Source organism: Pleurodeles waltl, chromosome 4_1 (genome assembly GCF_031143425.1).
Source record: "Pleurodeles waltl isolate 20211129_DDA chromosome 4_1, aPleWal1.hap1.20221129, whole genome shotgun sequence".
Classification (NCBI taxonomy): Eukaryota; Metazoa; Chordata; class Amphibia; order Caudata; family Salamandridae; genus Pleurodeles; species Pleurodeles waltl.
In genome coordinates, this window is record NC_090442.1 from 47,534,608 (window position 1) to 47,554,609 (window position 20,002).

Sequence of the window (20,002 nt, forward strand, 5' to 3'; positions counted from 1 at the left end):
GCACTTTGTGTTCTAGTGCTGATGTCACGGGTTACCAGTATGAGGTCAAGCCTACTACAAAAGTGTTAAGTGTTGCAGAATAATAGGAAAAATTTTGGTGGTTGGATGCAAGATAAACCATATGTCTATGCACCCCAGGCGACACAATGAGTAAGTTACTTACCTTCAGTAACACCTTATCTGGTAGAGACTATCTATGTGGCTGAAGATTCCTTACCTTAGACTAGAATAGACTAGACTATTCTCCAGGCATCAGACTGGATCAGAAAATCTTTTAGGTGTACCCCTGCAAGCTTGTAGGTGGCTTTGATCAGCTCAGCGCCATCTGCGCCAGAAGTGACGTGTGTGGTGCCTAAGTAGGTGCCACTCCAGTATGCTGATATCAGTTTCTTTTCGCAACTTTCAACACCACAAGCGTGGAGCCACGATGAACACTGACAGGCTGGTGTGCATTTTTAAGGCTAATGGAAGGGTAACCTTGACAGCATAATCAGTTAGTAGAGTGGGGAGGGTAAGAGGGTCAGCAAGGAATCTGCAGCTAAATAGAGTCTCTACTAGATAATACATTACCAAAGATAAGTAACTTGTTCATCTGATAGAGACTTCCAGCCACAGATGTAATACCTTAGAATACATACCCAATCAAGGGCTCCCTGGAGGTGGGTTTGTGAAACAGATTCCTACCAAAAGGTTCTGCAGGATCAAACAGGCAAAGTGCCCGCCACAATGGATCTGCCTGCCAAAGCAGTAGTGCTTGGTAAATGTGTGCAAAGAGGTCCACGTAACTGCCCAACAGATAGCCAGGGCAGAGACTCTGCGAGCTAATGCTGTGGACACAGCCTTTGCTCCAAGTGGGAGTTGCCTTGGAATCGTCAGTGCACAGAACTGCTGACATTGCACCTCTCAGCAGTGGCAAACAGATCTAACCAAAGCTCTTCCCACTTTTGAAAGAGACTGCGCACCACTTCCGGATGGCGACGTAATTTAGGATACGCTAGGCATCGCAGGCTCAGATCGTCCACTCTGGCGCACAGAGTACCCGCAAGGTGTTGAAGTACCATGAAAATGTCCCGATGTTCCAGCCATGTACAGAGACATACAGCCTCGACAGAGTTCACAACGCCACCCAGCCCTGCTTGTTTCAGTACCACATCGCGGTGGTGTTGTCTGTGAACACCTACTCTAGCCCTCCCCTTGCAGAAGGAAAGTCTTTCAATGCCAGAGTTCTAACAGGTTGATGTGGAGTCCCGATTCTGCTGGAGACTAGAGTCCTCTGATCTCCAGGTTTTCCAGATGGCTGCCCCAGCCCAGCAGGAGTAACACATCTATCACTACAGTCAGGTCTGGTTGGGGAAGGGAGATGGGCCTGCCACTACCACAATCGCAGTCTGTCAGAAAGCTCTACAGGTCTTTCGCAGACACCCTCCCCCCCCCCCCCCCCAAGACCCAGACCATGCCAGAGAGATTCCCTTAATGTTGCGCCCACTGGAACTTCAGGTCCCACTTCAGAGCCTGCATAGGTCAAAGGACATATGTCACAAGCAGGAGGCAGGAGGCCATGGGGCCCAACAGCTTGAGTCAGTCTTACCAAAGTCCAGGATACAGGCTGAAACATAAATATCATAGCCTGAATAACCTGGACTCCCTAGTGTAATGCTATGTATAGTTAACCACCGACTCCATCTCGAGTATTTGTACAACGTTTCAGATGCTGCCACAGCACACAGATTTTCCACACAGAGCTTCTTTTTCCATACAGAACATGCTTTTGCTTTTCTCACCAGAACAGGGTCCACACTGTGTTGGAACATAGGACAGAGGATGTGGACAAGATAACAGGGTACCAGGCTGGGAATGTTTTCATAGGAGAAAGGTACAGTTCAGTCTCTGGAATGCGCATTGGAACCCAGACAGTTCTTTTGCGTGTTTTCGACACAGACCAGGTACAGCCAGTGCTTGATTTTGTAATAGAGGGGAGGGTGTTCTAGAATGCTCCCCAGCTTGTTTAACGTCTAAAAGACGGGGGAACTTGGTGCTAAGCCAGGAGCTCACCTGTGGAGCAGACACGCTGCCTGGGAGAATTTTGATCCCATGTGTGGTCTCCTGCCCTGGCCGTCAGAGGGTTCCCCAGTCATGCTGACTTGGATGACTGATTTACTACTCATGGTGATGCATTATATATATATATATGTATAAATATATATTATATATTATATATATTCCCTGTTGATGCATTGCATATCTGTCTGTGATGGTTTACCTGATAAGATTCTTCTCCTCTATACACGTTTTACTTCATTTAAGTTAAATGCTTATTTTCATATATTTGTGTGCTTTTATTTGAGATCTGTGAAGTGCCTTAATAAATTCATTACTCAGACTAAGAGTGCTGCATTCCTTGGCATTGCTTCCTCATAGTTCAAGCAAGGGCAACACAGAAACTTAGGAGTCTAGGGCCGAAACTGCTGTGTCAGAACAGCTCAGATGAAAGGGAACATCTGAGAGGGAGTCAGGTATGACCTGGACATGTTGCTAGTGAACCCCAGGAATTGCCTGGGGTGAGCTCACTTTCACCAGCCAATCATCAGGTAGTGGTAAGACTGGAACCCCTCACTTCTGCAGATGTGCTGTAACCACTGCCATCAAGTTGGTGAACACCTCTGGGGCTCCAGTAAGGCTGTAAGGGAGCACAGCAAACTGCAAGTATTCTTGGCCCACCGTGAACCTTAGGTAATGTCTGTGAGCAGGCAGCATTGTGTTGAGAAATTATGCGTCTTACAATTCTAACACTGCCACCCAAGTCTCCTGGTTTCAGGCAGACAGGAACTGAGCAAGAGTGAGCACTTTAAAATGTTACCTTTTTCAGGAAACGGTTGCTAAGGAGCTGGTCTTAGATAAAATTAAGTCCACCGTCCTTTTTGGGCACCTGAAAGTAGCGGGAATAGCAACCATGACCTACTTCTGCTGCCCACACACCATTAATGCCCCCCTTGGCCAAGAGAGCTAACATTTTCTGATGGAGCAAGGAGAGGTAGGCCTCAGTGAGTCGAGTGTAAGAGGGTGACATGGGTGGAGGTGTGTCTGGAAAGGGGATAGGGTAGCCCTTTTGGACAATCTCTATTTCCTGCCCAAAAGGGATGCCCACATTGGTATAAGGGAAATCTAAAGGGTCTAAAGGTCAGACCTCTTGCTGGTTACCACACATGATCTGTGGGAACATGGGCCATGATAACACTGGGAAGCCTGTTGGCCTTGATGGCTTAGAAGGAATGAATGGATTTGAAAGCACCTTCGATAGCCACGAAATGGGTAAAAGGCAGACTGGGTAGGGGTAATAGCTCTTATATCCTCAAAGCGCTTGAGTACAGATCTGCCTTTTCACCAAAAAGGTGAGAGCCTTGAAAAGGCATAGCCATGAGCAAGCTTGGACATCCAGCAAGAAATCAGTGGTTCTCAGCCAGTCGTGGCGCATAAAGGCCACAGATGATGAAACTTTTCCCTAGCGAGTCCGTTGTGTCCAGTTCACACCGGATGTTGAACTTTGCTGCATCTCTCACATCCGCAATAACTTGGTAGAGTATGGCGCAGGCCTCCTCCAAGACGAATGGCAGCATTTGTGCAATCAAATCCCAGGTGGCATGGTTGTATCAGCCAAGAAGCATGTGATGTTCAACAAATGCAGTGATAGGCTGATGGACGAGAACATCCGCTTATTAAAAGGTGCCCAGCCTCTTTGATGACCTATTTGGTGGAGTGGCAGGGAACGTGCCAGAGTTGGCTGTGGAAGTGGAGGCTTGGGCCTCAGAGTTCTCCAGGGTGGGTTGCTGGGTGGGGGAACTAGTGTCTCCAAGAGCAAGGCGATGGTGGCAAGCAACTGTCTTATGACTAGGAGCGCCTGTTCAAGGCTTGGACCAGGCCCTGAGGAGGGCATTAGTAAGGGGAGTAAAGGTTCAGAGGGGGCAACTCCTGGCTGTAGCACCTTGGTCAGGAGGTTGACTGCCACTGAGGGCAGCTGAAGGTCCCTTGCCAGTCGCAGTCTGCATTGTTTAAGGTATGCTGGTATCCTTAAGGGTCATCAGACCCCTTCTCATTTGTCACCTTCACCTTCCCCAGAACTCTTGAATGTAAAATGTACTGGCTCTGTCCAACTTTGAATGTATGCTCCCGGTTGGTGCCGACTGACGGCCATTCGGCTTGTTGTCGGATATGACAAAGGTGCCCCTGTGGGACGTCAGTGGCGCTGGGAGTCTTGGTTTTGAAGCCGAGGAATATCCCTGATCAAGCAGCTCAAGATCCAAGGGACATGACTGGCATTGAGAGTGAACCTACCGGTTCAAATCCAGTGGGAGTCCCTCCAAAACCCATGGGGCCCGAAGGTGCTCTTGAGGGGTCAGGCCGCCCAAATAGGAGGTGCATGGCCTCACAAAATTATTTTAGCTGGGTGGATGGTTGCTCCAGGACAGTCAGAAGAGCGCAGAGCAGACACTGGCACGGGCTCTGCAGCAGTGCAACTGCTAGTCAATGTTCCCATCAGGGGTGTGGGATTTAATAAAACATCTACTTGTCCATAGGACATGTTAATTCCTAAATCTACTTGTCCTGTATAAAAAATTAAAACAAACTAGTTTTCCCTTTGGTGCCAAGTAGAGCGGCAACAAATTGTAGCAGCAACCACTTTATATAAAAGAGCTCTGATAATAGCCTCTCTGATTATGCATGGACTATATGCTTGGATACCAGCAATTTCCTTATTTTGCCACCTTTCCACAGATCTACATCCTTGGGCTAGAGGTAGCACTAGACAAATGTTCCAGGGTTGGAATGCCCTTTTGAGTCTAAGCAAAGCTTCTAATTTGCATATTTTATGGGTTTTCAAAAGCTCTTCTCTAAGATTTGTATGTATTGGTGAAGGTTAAATATTTGCTCCTGACAAGGGTACCTAAAATTTCACAGTAATTTAGCCAAACGTTTTTTTTTTCTTCCTAGTTGCATTTTTTTGTGAACATTTTATATTGAAAGCAAAGAATCATCACACGTCCGATGGTTAAACTTTGAAAACATGTGTACACACTTTTTTTTAAACTGGAAACACTGGCAGCAGTGCGGTCCGAGATTACAACATGTATTTAGAGTGCTCACCCTAACAAGTAAGACTGTGCATTAATGAACCATCAATACAATCTTAAACAGCATAAACATATGGACACAACTATTACCTCAACTGCAGACAATTCCCTTTCCTGCTCTATAATGTGGTACTGTAAACTGGAAGCCAAAGGGTTTGTGCTGCAGGGGCTTGGGCCCACTTGTCTTAAGGACAAAAACATCAAAACTTGTTGTCATTGACCCCAAACAATATACTATGGGAGGCGGGCTATAGGAATTTGACACCTCTGTCCCATGCCTTGTCTGAGAACATGGACTGGTGCGGTGAAGTCGAAGACCTCTGCGACAGATATGATTTTGCTCTCTTTTGGGACTCATCTGATGACCTCTATTGAGACGAAGATCATCTGGAGTGGCTTCGCTAGAGTCCCCAGGACCCTCCACACAACTAGGATTGGGAGCGCCAATGGATCATCCAACAGTGGGTGGCGATGAGCTGGAGGGAGCTCTCTCAGTGCCTTTGAGTGCATGGAGCAACAGTCCTCCCAGGTCTTTGACTCATGTTCCCTCTCCAAGCACCAAAGACAAATCAAGTGTGGGCCGGTGACAGATATCTGCTAGTGACAGCCACTACATGGTTTGAAGCCTGTAGATTTTCTTGGGTGACATCCTATCCCACCAGGTGAATAAGATTCTTGAAAAAATGTTGACAAAAAGTTGAAATAAGGTCACTCAAAAATTGACTGGGGGTAGCTATTAATAGATGTGTGCCGACTGGTGTGGAAAGAAAAGAACCAACTGAAGGAACATACACTCTTTTTGACATGGTTACTCCCACTTTTTGCCTGCTATCAGTATGCTAAGACTGTTTTCACTGGGATCCTGCTAACCAGGACCCAGTTATTGTGCTCTTTCGTCTAAGTTTTGTTACTTCAGCACCCTTTACATCCCACAATTGGCATACTGGTGTACCCGTAGAATTCCCTAGAACATGGTACCTAGGGACCCAGGGCAGTGGTGCACATGGGGTCTCCCATAGGCTGCAGCATGTATTATGCCTTCCATGGGAGCCCATGCAAAATGTGTCTGCAGGCTTGCCATTGCAGCCTGCGTGAAAAGGTGCATGCACCCTTTTACTACAGGTCACTACACCAGGTCACTGTAAGTCCCCCCTATGGCAGGCCCTCCTAGCCCAGAGGGCAGGGTGCAAATTCCTGGGTGTGAGGGCACCCCTGCATAAGCAGAGATGACCCTAAGAACTGCAGTTTCAATGCGCTGGACTTCGTAAGTGGGGGGAAGCCATTTTACTCGTTTAATGGCCACAGGTCTACCTGTGGTCCAGCTACATAATGGTAACTCTGAACCTGGTCATGTTTTGTATCAAACATGTCGGAACCATACCCCAATAATGATGCCAGTATTGGAAGTACGATTCCATGCACTCTGGGGGCTTCTTCGAGGACCCCCAAACATTGCTCCTACCTGTCTTCCAGGGTTTATGGGCAACCCATGCAGCTGCCACCCCGCAAACAGGGTTATGCCCTTCTGCTGCTTGACCAGCTCGAGCATGGGAAGGCAGATCAAAGGATTTTCTGTGGGAGAGGTAATGCAGTACTCTCTCCCTTGGAAACAGGTGTTACAAGGTTGGGGAGGGGTAGCATTCCTGCGCCACCGGCTTGCTCTGAAGGGCGCATTTGGTACCCTCCTTACATAATCCGGTATGCACCAGTCCAGGGACTTCTGAGTCCCTGCTGTGGAGCAAAAGCACACAAAGGAAAGGGGAGAGACCACTCCTCTGTCCATCACTACCTCAGGGGTGGTTCCTAGAGCTCGTCCAGGTGGCCACTTGATTCTGCCATCTTAAAAGCAAGATGTGAAGAGCGAAGAGGCCCCTGTGAGCATCTGGTTGGTCAGGACAGGGAGACTACATCAGTGACCCCCCCACCCCAACAGGTGGTCACCCCACAGAGTGACCAATCCCCCTGGTGGGGCTATTTAGGGACTTCCTTGCAGGTGGGTCCTGCAGATTCGGCGTGCAAGGCTCCACCAGGACCCCTCTACAACGACCTCTTCTGTTCCAGGCCACCAGAACCGCTGCTGGACTCTTCAGGAGCCGAACAAGCCTGGAACTCCCAAAGCGACCTCGCCTTGCAACATTGTTTCACCGGCCCCGTCCAGCATTTTCAACATTTCCACAGATATGCATTCTCTGGTGTCATCAAGACTTCAGCTGCACAAAAGAAGCAAGAAGGAATTTTCTTTAGAGTGAAGGAATCACTCCCCTGCATCCACAGGCAGCTAAGGCAACGACGACCGGCTGCTGGGATCTTCTGCCATCCGGCTCCAGTAAAAATATACAACACAAGTGGTGGGTCTGAGTGGTCCTCTCTACCTGCTGTCCAACTTGAGAGATGGTGAGCCCTTGCCTCTCCTTGCAGGACAGTACCCATGTGCACTGTGACTCTTGCAGCAAACAAGGCTTCTTGACTCCTACTCTAAGGGATCTTCAGGCTCCAGCTAGCCCCAGCCTCCAGCACTTCACCCTTGCAAGGTCAGTTTCCTGTCTGCTGCTCCAGTGACATGAGACTCCTCTGCAGGTATGCTGATTGGGCCTCACTGCAACTTACTGTGCCTCCCGCCAGTGGGTTGCCTGTGGTGGCTGCAACTGCTTCTGCTGGTTCTCTCGACTGCTGAGGGTCAGCTCGGACTCTGGATCCAAGGGTTGAATCCCCTGGACCTTGCTGGTCCCCTACTCCTCTGCAAAAATTCTTTTTCTCCAACTTGCATTTGCCAAGGCTTCTTAGTGGTGTTCCTGACCACCTTTGACCCAGAGACCGGTGTGGGACATCACCTGCACAGCTCCAAGGACCTCTCTGCAGCTCTTGTGCTCCACAGCTGATCCTCTTCTTCCCCAGTCAACCCGGATCTTTTTCCACAGAAGGGTGGGTAGTGGCTCCTGTCTAGTTCTGATACTGCTGTGTGGACTGGACTGGGCCCCCTTCCCCAGGTCCTCTTCCTTCAGGATCCACCGTTGGGTTCCACCAGACTGGTCCTGGTCTTGCAATTCTCCACTTATGGTTTGGTCTCCCCTCAGGGCCCTAACTATTTCCCAGTATTTCTTGTCAATGCTTGTTGGTTCTTTATGCTATTTCCTAACATTCACTGTGTATATCTAATATGTACTTACCTCCAGGCGGGAGACTGCTCATAAATAATCTAGCTTAGTGTTACTATGATATAGTACCTTTATTTTTGTAACACTGTGTGGTTTCTTTCATGTGTGATAAGTTGCTGTGGTATTGCAAGTGCTTTGCATGTCTCCTAGATAAGTCTTGGCTGCTCACCAGAGCTACCACTAGAGAGCCCTGGCTTCCTGAACACTGTCTTCATTCACTAACAGGGGTTGCCTGGACCAGGCATAAGGTGTCAACACCATAGGTGTCCACCACACACCAGGCCAGCTTCCTACACCACAGACATGAAGCACGCAACTCCTGGTGCGGATACCGAAGCAGAGTCGGGCAACATCACCTACCGACGTGCAGGGGTATTGCTCCAAAAACTGTCCAGATCAAGCCTGATGCTTGGGGAATAGTATAAAGGTAAGAAATCTACAGCAACAAAACTGTATCATGGACTTGTGATTCTGCCATTGTTATGCACAGTTTTGTGTGGAGTTGAGGGTGCTGTCTGTCCATGTTTCCATCTAGAATACAGTTAAAGTCACCCATTCCCACCCATATGAGCGACAGATCTATGTGTAGGTGTGTACTTGTTTGCAATGCAGATTCCCTTCCCATCCAATAATCCATAAACCAGAACATATCTAGCCTTTATATTAGCATGTACATTGTTATGTTGAAAAGGTCCCCTATGGGCAAACATATTGTAAACCCCCCTCGCATAGGATGAGTACATCAAGGAGAACATCAATCCCTTCCATTTCTTTTTCAATTCGCCTGCGTCCTCATCCTCCATTAGATGTGTCTCTTGTAGCAGGGCAATGAGAATACCATGTGAGGTGGCCATAAAGTGTGTCTCAACTGAGTCACTAACCATTTTAAGGGTAGATCTTGAGTGTCAATTCCATCGGTCCTCCCATGGATCTGGGCCGGCGGGCCTGCCAGAGCGCCCATGTGCTCTTGTGCAGAGGGGCAAGGAACTCTTTTGTCATTGCTTGCCCTTCTCATCCCACGTGCAAGAGCTATGCGACTCCCCATTCCACCTCCCTGCTAAATATCCTTATAACATAATAACTGGTGCTTGCACACTAAAACACAAACAGAGGAGCTGCATAAAAACGTAATGTTCCCTCTGAGCACAAACCAGCTACAAATTCCCTCCTATCAGGTAATCAATTGGGCACTCTCCACAAGCAAGAGGGCCTGTTGCAGTTACAGAGACCACGCTAACCTGATGTCCCTATGCACTACTTCTGGCGCAGTAGCTTTCCACTGCAAAGAATTGCACTCAGCAACCGCTGCAGTCAATGTCCATAAGGTTTCCCTGCTGTCTAGGAAACACAACTTGTGCTTCCTAGACAACTCCTCCATTATGCTCAACATCCCCTTAACAGTATCCCCCCACATTATAAGTGATTCTAGTGTAGTTTTGTAGTCAGCCATGTGCCAGTCACAGAATCTGTACCAATTCACAATAACAAGGCCTCTGCATAAATGCTCCCAAGTACCAGAAAACCCTCCTTTCTCAGTCCAACATGTGGACAGGCCGCTCTTCCTCAGTCAGTCCATGGAGTCCGCTAGTGTACCATCTTGTTGCACCTCAACTCGCAAGGCAGCACATTCCTCTTGCACAACCCATCCCCTACTCTACTCAAGCCACTAGGCCTGCGGGTCCCAGACTCTAAAGGGCTACAGGTACTCTAAGCCAATCCTACACATTCTCCAGCTTAGCCAAGAAATGAGAATAACCTACATACAACACTTGTAGTTTTGCCGGGATTAAAAGCACGTAGTGTATGATTAATTTCTGCAGCTTTTGCTTCACTGCCAGGTATGATTTCTGTTGTGCTTAAACTCTTAGTGTAGCCAGGGAAAATGAGGATGATCTGTCCCTCAAATCTTATGTCTCCTGGATTCCCAACACATTTTAGAATATCGTCCGTGTCACTATAGTTGAGAATGGATGCGGTCATTGCTCTTGATGGGGCCCTGGAGTGGGGTCTGAAAATCAAGATCCTGCGTGTTCTTTCAACCACAAATAAGGGTGACAGAGTATCAGGTCCCAGCAGTGTTCTAACCCACTCTTTCAAGAACAGCTCCAGTGTTGTGCTCTCTGTCAGCTCCAGAAGACCCACGAAGCAGAGATAACACCCTTGCGACCTACTCTCTGCATCTCCTAGCCATTCATCCAGGTAGGCCGTAGGTTTCTGACAGTTGTTCTCAGGCAATCTGATAGTTGTTCTAAGGTTATCAACATTTGTGGCCTGGTCAACTACTTTTTGTCCACCACTCTGGAGTGATTATTTACTTAGCGGAGATCTGTCTTCAGTAGGCAGCATCCATTTTCTCTTCTAGTGTGCGTAACAATTTAATTATGAGATGTATGGGATGGGAGGTGGTGCCCCAACCCCCCCCCCCCACACTGTGAGGCCTGGGTCCCACTCCCCTTGCCTCAGAGTACCAGCCTATATCATAATGGCTTGCTGCCCAGTTCTAGAGGATAGGTCATGGACAATGTCCGGTCCATTGGAATCTCAGGTGGCACAAGATCATCACCCACTACAGTCATAGCGACTTTTTGCCAACCACAATTAAGTGGGTCTTTGCTTGAGTTGCTGGGCAGAATGTGGGTCTGAGGTCTGCTGGCTATCAAGTGGAATTCGATAGTGAGTTGTCTTTGATGAAGAGTAAGATGATTCTAGATGGCCTTTAGCGCCTTCCAGTATGATCGAGGGCAGGGTGCTCTGTGTGTGTGTGTGTTTTTTTTTTTTTTTAAATCAAAAGTTAGCTTGCTATGTTTCTATAGGTGATTCCCATTTTAGCAGGTGCTGTCAAGCAAGAAATAGGGTAGCAAAACAGAGCAGACCTTGTGGTCGCCCAGATCCCGCATGACCGGCTGCTAAGTTAGCTTTCCAGAGGACCCCTTGCTTCACTGCTGGGATGGTGCCAGTTAGCTTACCAGTAGCAGTGGGAATGCAGTAGGCGTAGCAAGGACACCACCGAACATTCCTAAATAGATGCAGGGAGAAACCTTTGTGATTCTCTACCCCACTTGTCTCCTGCGAGTTGGCCTCAGAATCCGCAGCCTTCTCGAACCCCCAGACCAGTTTGTTGATGAGACAACGTAATCTGCTCCGCTCATATCTACCAGGAACAAAAGCATTGAGGAGCTCACTATTTGGCTCAATTGTGATGACTGGAGTGCGTAAAGGTTTTATGCCATGCCCATCATACCGTAATGGACTGAGTCATGCAGAAAAGTAGGGGGTAGAGTGAAGCAAGCATATCCACTGCAATTACCCTGAAAACATAAATAAGAAATCAGCTAAGTGAGCCAGGAATAATAACAGGGATGCCCTCACCGAGTATGTACACTAGGAGGATACCATGTTTTCCACTTTATCAAACCACATAAAGAAATCAATTCACACTGTCATATTGGAAATACTAGAAACTGAAGTCTGAGTAACCCCTGTTTGGACTCAATTATGACATCCCCTGGTCCACTCTATTCTAGAATCTTGAAACCTTGTAGTTTTGTTATGTTATCATACTGTACCCACCTCCCATAAGTGCTCAAGCAACCCATGATGATTCTATTACATGGTGATTATTAGTACAAATCTTGGCCCATTACATCTGTGATACAGCAACAAGATTTTGACTGCTTTATCAAGCCAGAGGAATCCTTGTCTCCAGTTATGTGATTATGATAGCAACTCCTAGTGAAATACCAGGCAACTCCATAACACATGGTTTCATGGTGACATGTCAATGCCTGTGACATTTATGCTCCAACAATACATTTTTGCAATCTCAATAAAACATGTGGCTCCTTTAATATGATGGAATCCCCCCCCCCCCCCAACCACCCTTGGAGACAGATAATCCAAAGACATCCCTTTATGTTTTTAACTGCCTAAGCGTTCCAATAAAATACAAAATTGCTAAGACATTTTAACCTTTAGCTTTCCCTGGTCTTAATAGTGATATCTTCCATGACATCAAAGTGCTCCCTACAAAGGAGGGTTAAAGACCACCTGGTATTTCGAAATATACCAGGCGAGGACTTGATGAAGCATGTCACACAGTAATAAGTGGGCAAGAGTCATTGTAAAAAAAACAGGAGTGTTTTTCTGTTTCTTGGCAGCTGGAGTCTGGCCGACCAAGAAGAAATCACCTCTAGTTTTAGGGTCGAGTCTGCAAGCGCATGCGTCTCACTTGCGAGAATCTGATGTGTTCAGTAAAGGACCCGGAGCCACCTTTCACCCATCACCTGTTGGGTTGCGTGGCACTCTTCTTTACAGCCTAGTAATTTGTCATGGCACACCTGGGATAATTTTCAATTCTCTGTTTGGAGCAGGAATAAAGCACTGATTAATCCATTTTAAATTAGTTCCCATCCCCTGCTCCCAACGTGATCCAGGTACTGTTTGCTCTTTTTAACTTCTAGTGCCCTGCAAACAGAAAGATTGTGTCTGGCAAAAACATGCCCAGTAGAACAAATAAAATCGCAAAGTTCTATTTTTTTTAAAGCTAACCTTTTATTTTGGCAAATCATATTTTCTCAGTTTCCACTCATGTTTTCGCTTGTGGACACTGTTGTCAAAAGAAGACAGTTAACTTGTTTGAAATATGCAAGACCCATTGCATTGCAAATGCTTGTTGCTGTTTTGTGTTTACCTTAGAATGACGTATTCTACTTTGCAACTTTCCTCACTTCCTCTATTGGTCAATATATCTTTCATGCTGATCTGCTCTCGGTTTGACATACACTCATGACAAATGTGAATATGGGTGGTCCGCGGTTGATTCACTCCCATGTTACAGCTTAACTGGGATAAATAGATGTTATTTTTGTTAATAATATTTAAGTATTGTTGCACTGACAAGTTGGTGAAGTCAGGTCAAATAAGCAAATTAAAGGTTTAAGTTAGTACCTCTGGGCCAGAGGTAGTTGGTTGAACAGTAAGGGCGTAAAGAAGATGGCAGGAGGCAAACATGCCAATACAGTATGATGCAATAAATAAGACTGAATGTTGAGTCAGCGCTGTGACTACAAAGATTATCTCTCTCCACGAAGGTTCCATTAGCCTAGAGTCCCAACAGAGTATAAAGCACTTATGCACTAAGTACAATATCTTGAAAAATCAACAAGGTCTACAGCCAATTTTATCCTACACTATAAAATTCCAAGAAAACAATTCTGCATAGTAGAACAAACTTGTGAAACAGTGCAAGCATAACTTCTCCACCGACCTACTTAATGTTTTTCAGTGGAATGATTCAAGCACCTTTCAAGGGCAGCAACACTGAGTTCTCTATTGACTCCGGGCCTATCAACTTCACGATGAGTCTGTACAGCTTTCTGGTCACAGCCACAACTGAAGGTCTCACCGATATAGTACTCACAAACAGTAACATAATTTAAAAAAAGCGCTAACAAACTCCCAAAAGAATAACGTAAACATCCCAAGCGATGTTACACAACTAAGGGGCAGAGTTCAAAGGTCATAAATCATGAACCACAGGTCAAAGGCTGACGTGGTGGGCAACCATGTCATCTCACTGGCCTTCCGATCACGACCTGATCCCAAACTAGTGGTCAGAAACCTTGGACTTCAATTCCGTCAACTTGAAATTTAACTCCCAAATCTCCTCTTTTGTATTAGCGCGTGATCTTGTGTAGACTTATCCTTCCTCTTCTAATCGACGGATACTCAGAAAAAAATAGACTCGGTATTAAACAGATCTTGCTTAGACAACCGTAAATCGTTATATAGTAGGGTATCTCAACAACAGCTTAATAGTTTGCAGGCTGCACAAAATCAAGCAGGCGCACCGGCTGCATGGTTTCCCTGGGCGAAGCCAATCTTGCTTAAACTCCACCGGGTTCCATTTTCCAGAGGACGGTTTTCAAATCCATGTGCATTGTCACACACGTTTTTTTTGATAGAGTAGTAAAAGTAATACATTGTGCACTGATGGTTCGCAATATGCACGTTTTTTTGCAGAGTAGTAAAAAGCAGGTGCACACAATTGCCAGAGCGGTAAAAAGCAGTGCAATGTGCACATATTTCGCACAATGAATAAGATGCGGTCCGGTGTGCATACATCTACTCTTTAACGCCCCGGAGAGCAGGGCCCAGCTCAGCCCGGCCCCTGGCAGAGATCTCCTCCGGGACTATCGAGTCCAATTCTACAAGAACAGCAGAAGGTGCTGGCAATCTCCTACCTGAGCAGGAACCAGAGCAGACATATCCAAGCTCTCTCCTCCCTCTGGAGCTGGGCAGGTCCGCGGAAGGAGTCCACCCTGAGAGATTGACACAAAGAAAGATGGCGAACGCGTCTTCAGAGTTAGGCGCCGCAGGGGGTATCATCTGATGCTGGTGCTGTCCCTGACGCAGCTGACACGGAAAAGGAAACTGGCGTACTCACGCGTTCAATGAAAGTTGACGGACACTGCTCCCAATACATGCGGAGACTGCCCCACTAAACGGAAGTGATTTCACCGCGGCCCCCCCATACATGCGCAGTGTGTCACACTCACCGGAAGTGGACGGACACTTCACCCCCCCTGCACATGCGCAGACACCCCTGCGTCTGAATTTCGGCCTCAGATAAACGAGTCATAAATTCGCAGGAATCTCAAAATGTTTCAAGACCATATAAACCAGGAATTCTGTTATTTTACGCAAATCGGCAACCTGCATTTGATGTTAGAGTGACACCAACTCCAGGCATCAATCGCCCCAACACCCCCAATTTCAGGGCGCAGACCGACAAGACTGAAGAGGGCTCTAGGGGTGATGCAGCCACTGCATCCGAAAGGAATCGAGGCTGAAAACGCAGGGTAAAAAGAAAGAAAGAAGCAGAGCAAAACCAAGAGTATACCACATCTGTTTATACCAAACAAATAATATTTACGACAGACTTCGTGTCCAGCTCCAGAATCCAAGGCAGCTGGAACGGCCCTACAGGAAATCAGTGTCTTTCTTCCTGCAGTGGTACTAAATCCCTTCCTACAGTACATCTCACGTACACCCTGCGCTGCCTCATACCCTGCAACACCACAGCTTCCATTCCTGCACTGCGTCTCATACCCTGCACAGGATCTTACTCCCTGCACTGTCAGTTGCTCAATCTTTGCACTGCCACTGTCGTAGTTTGACTCTTGCTCTAGGCAAGACTGCTGGTTTAAGGATGACAGTATTTATGTTTGTAGGTGACTAGGCCAATCCTACAACAAGTCGTAACTGTCATACCAACCCTCCCGGCTCACAAGGAGCACCTCACCAAAAACCCCAGACAGTAAAAGATGATTTGTGGCAGCCTTTATGCATGGACCCAAGAGTACGATATCTCAGGGAGTGTCATGGTTAAATAGAGCTTACCCCTTTCTTACATGAACAACATGTCTCAATCAAACACAGGCAATGAAGGCGATGCAGTAAAGTTTTCAATAGGTTTTATTAACAAAATTGCAATGTACGATAAATTGCATGGGCTGCAATGATTAGGATAATGAACAGTGGAAGAAACAGAATTGTGAAGACAAGACTCATTAATGCAAAGACCCCCACCATCTTCCAATAATATGAAATGACATAAGATGTGAAATATGTCCTAATACCCTAATATGATGAACCTAATATCTAACCTAAAAAGTGCTAGCTGTGTTAAACTTAATCTGACAATGCCATGTCCATTAGAAGAGCCCCCCAACCCTCGTTACCTTGGAATGAGGTCTCAAGCTCAGACTCCATAGGGACTCAAAGACTGGGTCAGCATCAAAGCAACGTGCAGCATTGATAGTAGCGATGGCATCTGGTCAGAATCCCTCTGACTATCTAAGTGAGGTGCATTTATAGGGATCTGCTCGAAACCCTGACGTAGGTCTGTTCCCAAACAATAGATAAAAAGACATCCTTGGGACAATAATTTATGGAAACAATTTCCTCGAAGGCGTGAAGAGGGAAAGTACCTAATGTGAATACCTACAGTTTATTTATCTTTGTCGCTTGATAGTGACGCCACAGCGCGGTGGCACTGATAACGTGAAACTAAAATATTGGTCTAACTAGAAACAATGCAGCCATCTTGGAAACATATAATTTAATAATTGCGCTAAAACAGAGCAAGCTAAGTAGGGTAAAAGTCACTAGGTGATAGGGGCACAGGTCCGCAAGCTAGAAGTCTTAGCTAACTCCTGTTTCCCGTTAAAATAAGATATGATGAACTACACCTTCCCCATTGCCGTAACAAGTATGACGCCACAGGAGGACGCCACCAAAGACAAAGGCATCCAAGCTAAAAGTGCTCTGGACTAAAATAAGCTAAAATCATAAAAACTAGCTAAACATTGCATTTAAAAACATGTTAAAAACTGTTAAAAACATAGGAAGAGACATAGGGGGTTATTACAACTTCGGAGGAGGTGTTAATCCATCCCAAAAGTGACGGTAAAGTGACGGATATACCACCAGCCGTATTACGAGTTCCATAGGATATAATGGACTCGTAATACGGCTGGTGGTATATCCGTCACTTTACCATCACTTTTGGGACAGATTAACACCTCCTCCAAAGTTGTAATAACCCCCATAATGTCGACCATGACAAGCACAGTAGGCCAAAGTAATGGCAATAAATGCAAACTTTGGATTTGGTAACATAAGCCAATCATCAAATCTTTTTAACAGAAGTCATGATGTTGGATAGCATCTTCGAAGCCAATGAATGGAAAGGACCTTAGGAAATAGGCCACATCGTCAGATGTTAGATCGATGATAGGATAGGCAGACAGATCCACAAAGCAGTAGTGCGTAGTAGTCTCTGGTGCAGGTTCACCTGCAGTAGTGGCACCCTCCACAGTGCCAAAAAGAGCCAGATAATTCACCAGGGGCGGCTCATAAGTGGCCTCGCAAATCAGTCTCAAGAGGCGCGACCGTGAATTAACCCTCATCAGGGACATCAGCAGTGCTTGGTCCAAAGGGGGCACAGGCGTAACAGCAAGACACACTGTAGGTAAATGTTAGAAGAGGCACCACATGCAATGAAAGACTGGCTGCACGCATTATAGGATTGGTCAGAATGACAATGACCAATCACGCTCCAATTTTTTCCACCAACGGAGCATTAAAGACCTGAACCATGCGTTCACTGCACAGTTGAGCTGGTGGCAGTGGCTCCATTACTTCCTGTAGGTGGAAAGACACAACCACTGTGAATCAGAAGAAATAGCAGCAGTATTCCGCATATTAATGCCTAATTTATAGGAAGCTGCCAAACACACTGGAATAGAGTGAATGGATGGCTGATGGAACGACTCCGAAGACAGTCTGGAAGATGGACAAAAATCCAGACCCAACAGCCTTAAAGGAATGGACAATCCCCTCAGTGCTCGAAGCGTTGAAAATTCTGGATACCAGTTCTCCAAAGTGCTAGGGGAAGTTGGTATTTAATAGCGATTGTATATTGGCTGATGATCTCGCTATCTGGAGAGCATACATCTCTCTAGCCAATGTCAACGCGACTTGTTTTTGGAACAGTAGCGCCTTTAGTCTGCTCAGCTTGTCATCATTTACATTAGCAGTATCAATGTGAGGCCACATTTCTGATACTTTTATCTCTTGTGTGGGGGGGAATAAAACTTGTCCACAACACGTAACAACCGTAAAGACTGAAATTGCGTAGGCAAATCCTGGTCGCATACCGCAACAGCTTTGGTCGCTCAACACCACATAACTTCCATTTGAAAGTACATGAAATGCTGGTCGAATCAAAGGGACGGGAGTACCTTTAAAAAAACAGGCCAAGTACGCGACCCCTGCTTTACAAAGGCTGTGAACGGATTCCTGCTTGCAGATCACTGAATGACTAACAGTGGTCTCACATTCACTTCCGCTGAGAAAGGCCTCTGTTTCACTGTTCGGACACTTGTATTCAAAGGGCCCGTATATATCAAATGGAGCTTTGTCCCACACAATCCCATCAGGAATAGGTACAGTTGAAATGTTCACAATGGACAAGTCTCTTCGGACCTTATGTGAGGAATGATATGGAGTTAAGACTTCATCCACAGGCTCAACAGAGGAGCGTTCAGGAAGGTAATGACCATTTATAAGCAAAAAGAAAACAGTCATGCAACCAATCCATATAAATAATGCACAAAATGTCAAGCAGAACCATAAATAGTTCCATGGGTGAATTAAATCATTATTTTTAAGCCACAGATACAGCGTACGTGTCTTTGAAAAATTTTTAATCACAGGAGTGGATGAATCTGAAGAAAAGTCATCAATGTCGATTAAGTAATCAGAAGCAGTCTCTACAAACGTAGGAACAAGTGCATTACCGGTGGATGCATCCACATCACGTGGAGGCTCATGGTAGACGATGTTGTCAGTTTGTATTGTGTTGGTGTAGAAAACAGCCAAATCTTGGACAGATGTTGTTGAAGTGGTAATTGGAATCAGCAAGAGCTCATTTTCCACCCTCTCCACGGTCGAGGAGGTATTTTTAGCATTGTTGGACATTGTTGTGTAGTTTGAAGTAGTGTTGTTATTTCTGTTTTGAAGAGGTATGTTCTGTTGGGTAGTGAGAAGGGACCGGGAACTACCCAGGGGACCTCTGGGTCTACTGTGCAGGATCGACCACATGGTGAAGTTTGACGTCATCAATGGAAATTAATCTGTTTGCTTTGGAACCAGGCAGCGGTGGTAAGATGACAGTTCTGGTACCTTGTAGTCTCAGGACTGGGACTGGTGCTCTGTAGGATGGACTGAATTCCTTCTTCACAGCGATCTTCTCACAAACCAGATCCCCAACTTTAGGAATCCAGCCAGTGAAAGTTGCTGGTAACTTTATTCCTAACCCTAAGAATTGTTGCATAAGCAACATTCTGTGCACTGGTTGGGTAAGAGTATTTTGTACGGTATGCTTCTGGAAGAGGCATGCCTGCAGCCGAAGCTTTCACGGCAGTCAGAATTTCATTATCCAATCTAGTCTGAGAACGAGTCACTGCAGCCACAGAAGCCATACTTACTGCAGATTTGGCTGCTTCATCAGCCAAAGTGTTGCTGATAATGTGTACTCCTACACGTTGGTGGCCAAATGTATGTACTACATGGACACAAGGTAGGTTATCCTTGAGATCAGCCACCCTCCCCCACAGAGTTCTGTGTTTTATGGTGTTCCCTTTGGAGTCTCTAAACCCATTAAGATCATCACTGTAGGACTGGACGCAGTAGTATGAGTCACAGACAATCAAAGTCAGTAATCTTGGCTCTGTCTGTTCTAACCCTAAGATAAGGACTTTGAGTTCAGCCAGCTGAGCTGTGCAGTCCCTGAGGGTCTGCGTGTAGGTATTGTGAGGATGGAATACACCATCCTTCATCACTCCGCTCACAGCTGTGCAAGCGGCTGAGTATTGATGCTTGGTACCTACAGCTGGTTGTGCTGAATCATCCGTGTAAATAACAGCCTGGTATCTGACAAGCGGCAAAATATCTAGAGGAGCAGGCTACTCCTGTTCGTATTGGAGAAATTCTTGTGTCTGAAGTTTTGGATCAAAGATGTATTCTGCATTGGTGGCAGTCAAGAAGGTTGCCCACTGAATCCAGTGTGTATGTAATTCTTTAGCGTTAAGAACGCTTGCTTTGGTGACGGCCTCTAAGGCTGGCACAGGGGTAACGACAATAATGCGTTTCCCT

At 46.3% G+C, this 20,002-nt stretch overlaps 1 protein-coding gene across 2 annotated transcripts in view; it reads right to left on the reverse strand.

Moving 5' to 3' along the window:
• Positions 1 to 20,002, reverse strand: part of LOC138287361 (zinc finger protein 850-like) — a 153,206-nt gene that overhangs the window by 8,385 nt on the left and 124,819 nt on the right. The window contains exon 1 of one of the 2 annotated variants that reach the window (XM_069227732.1): positions 14,524 to 14,799. The exons of the other annotated variant lie outside the window; for it this stretch is intronic. The gene's annotated coding sequence lies outside the window, so the exon portion shown is untranslated. Of the gene's footprint in view, positions 1 to 14,523; positions 14,800 to 20,002 lie in introns of those variants that run through there. 2 annotated transcript variants of the gene reach the window in all.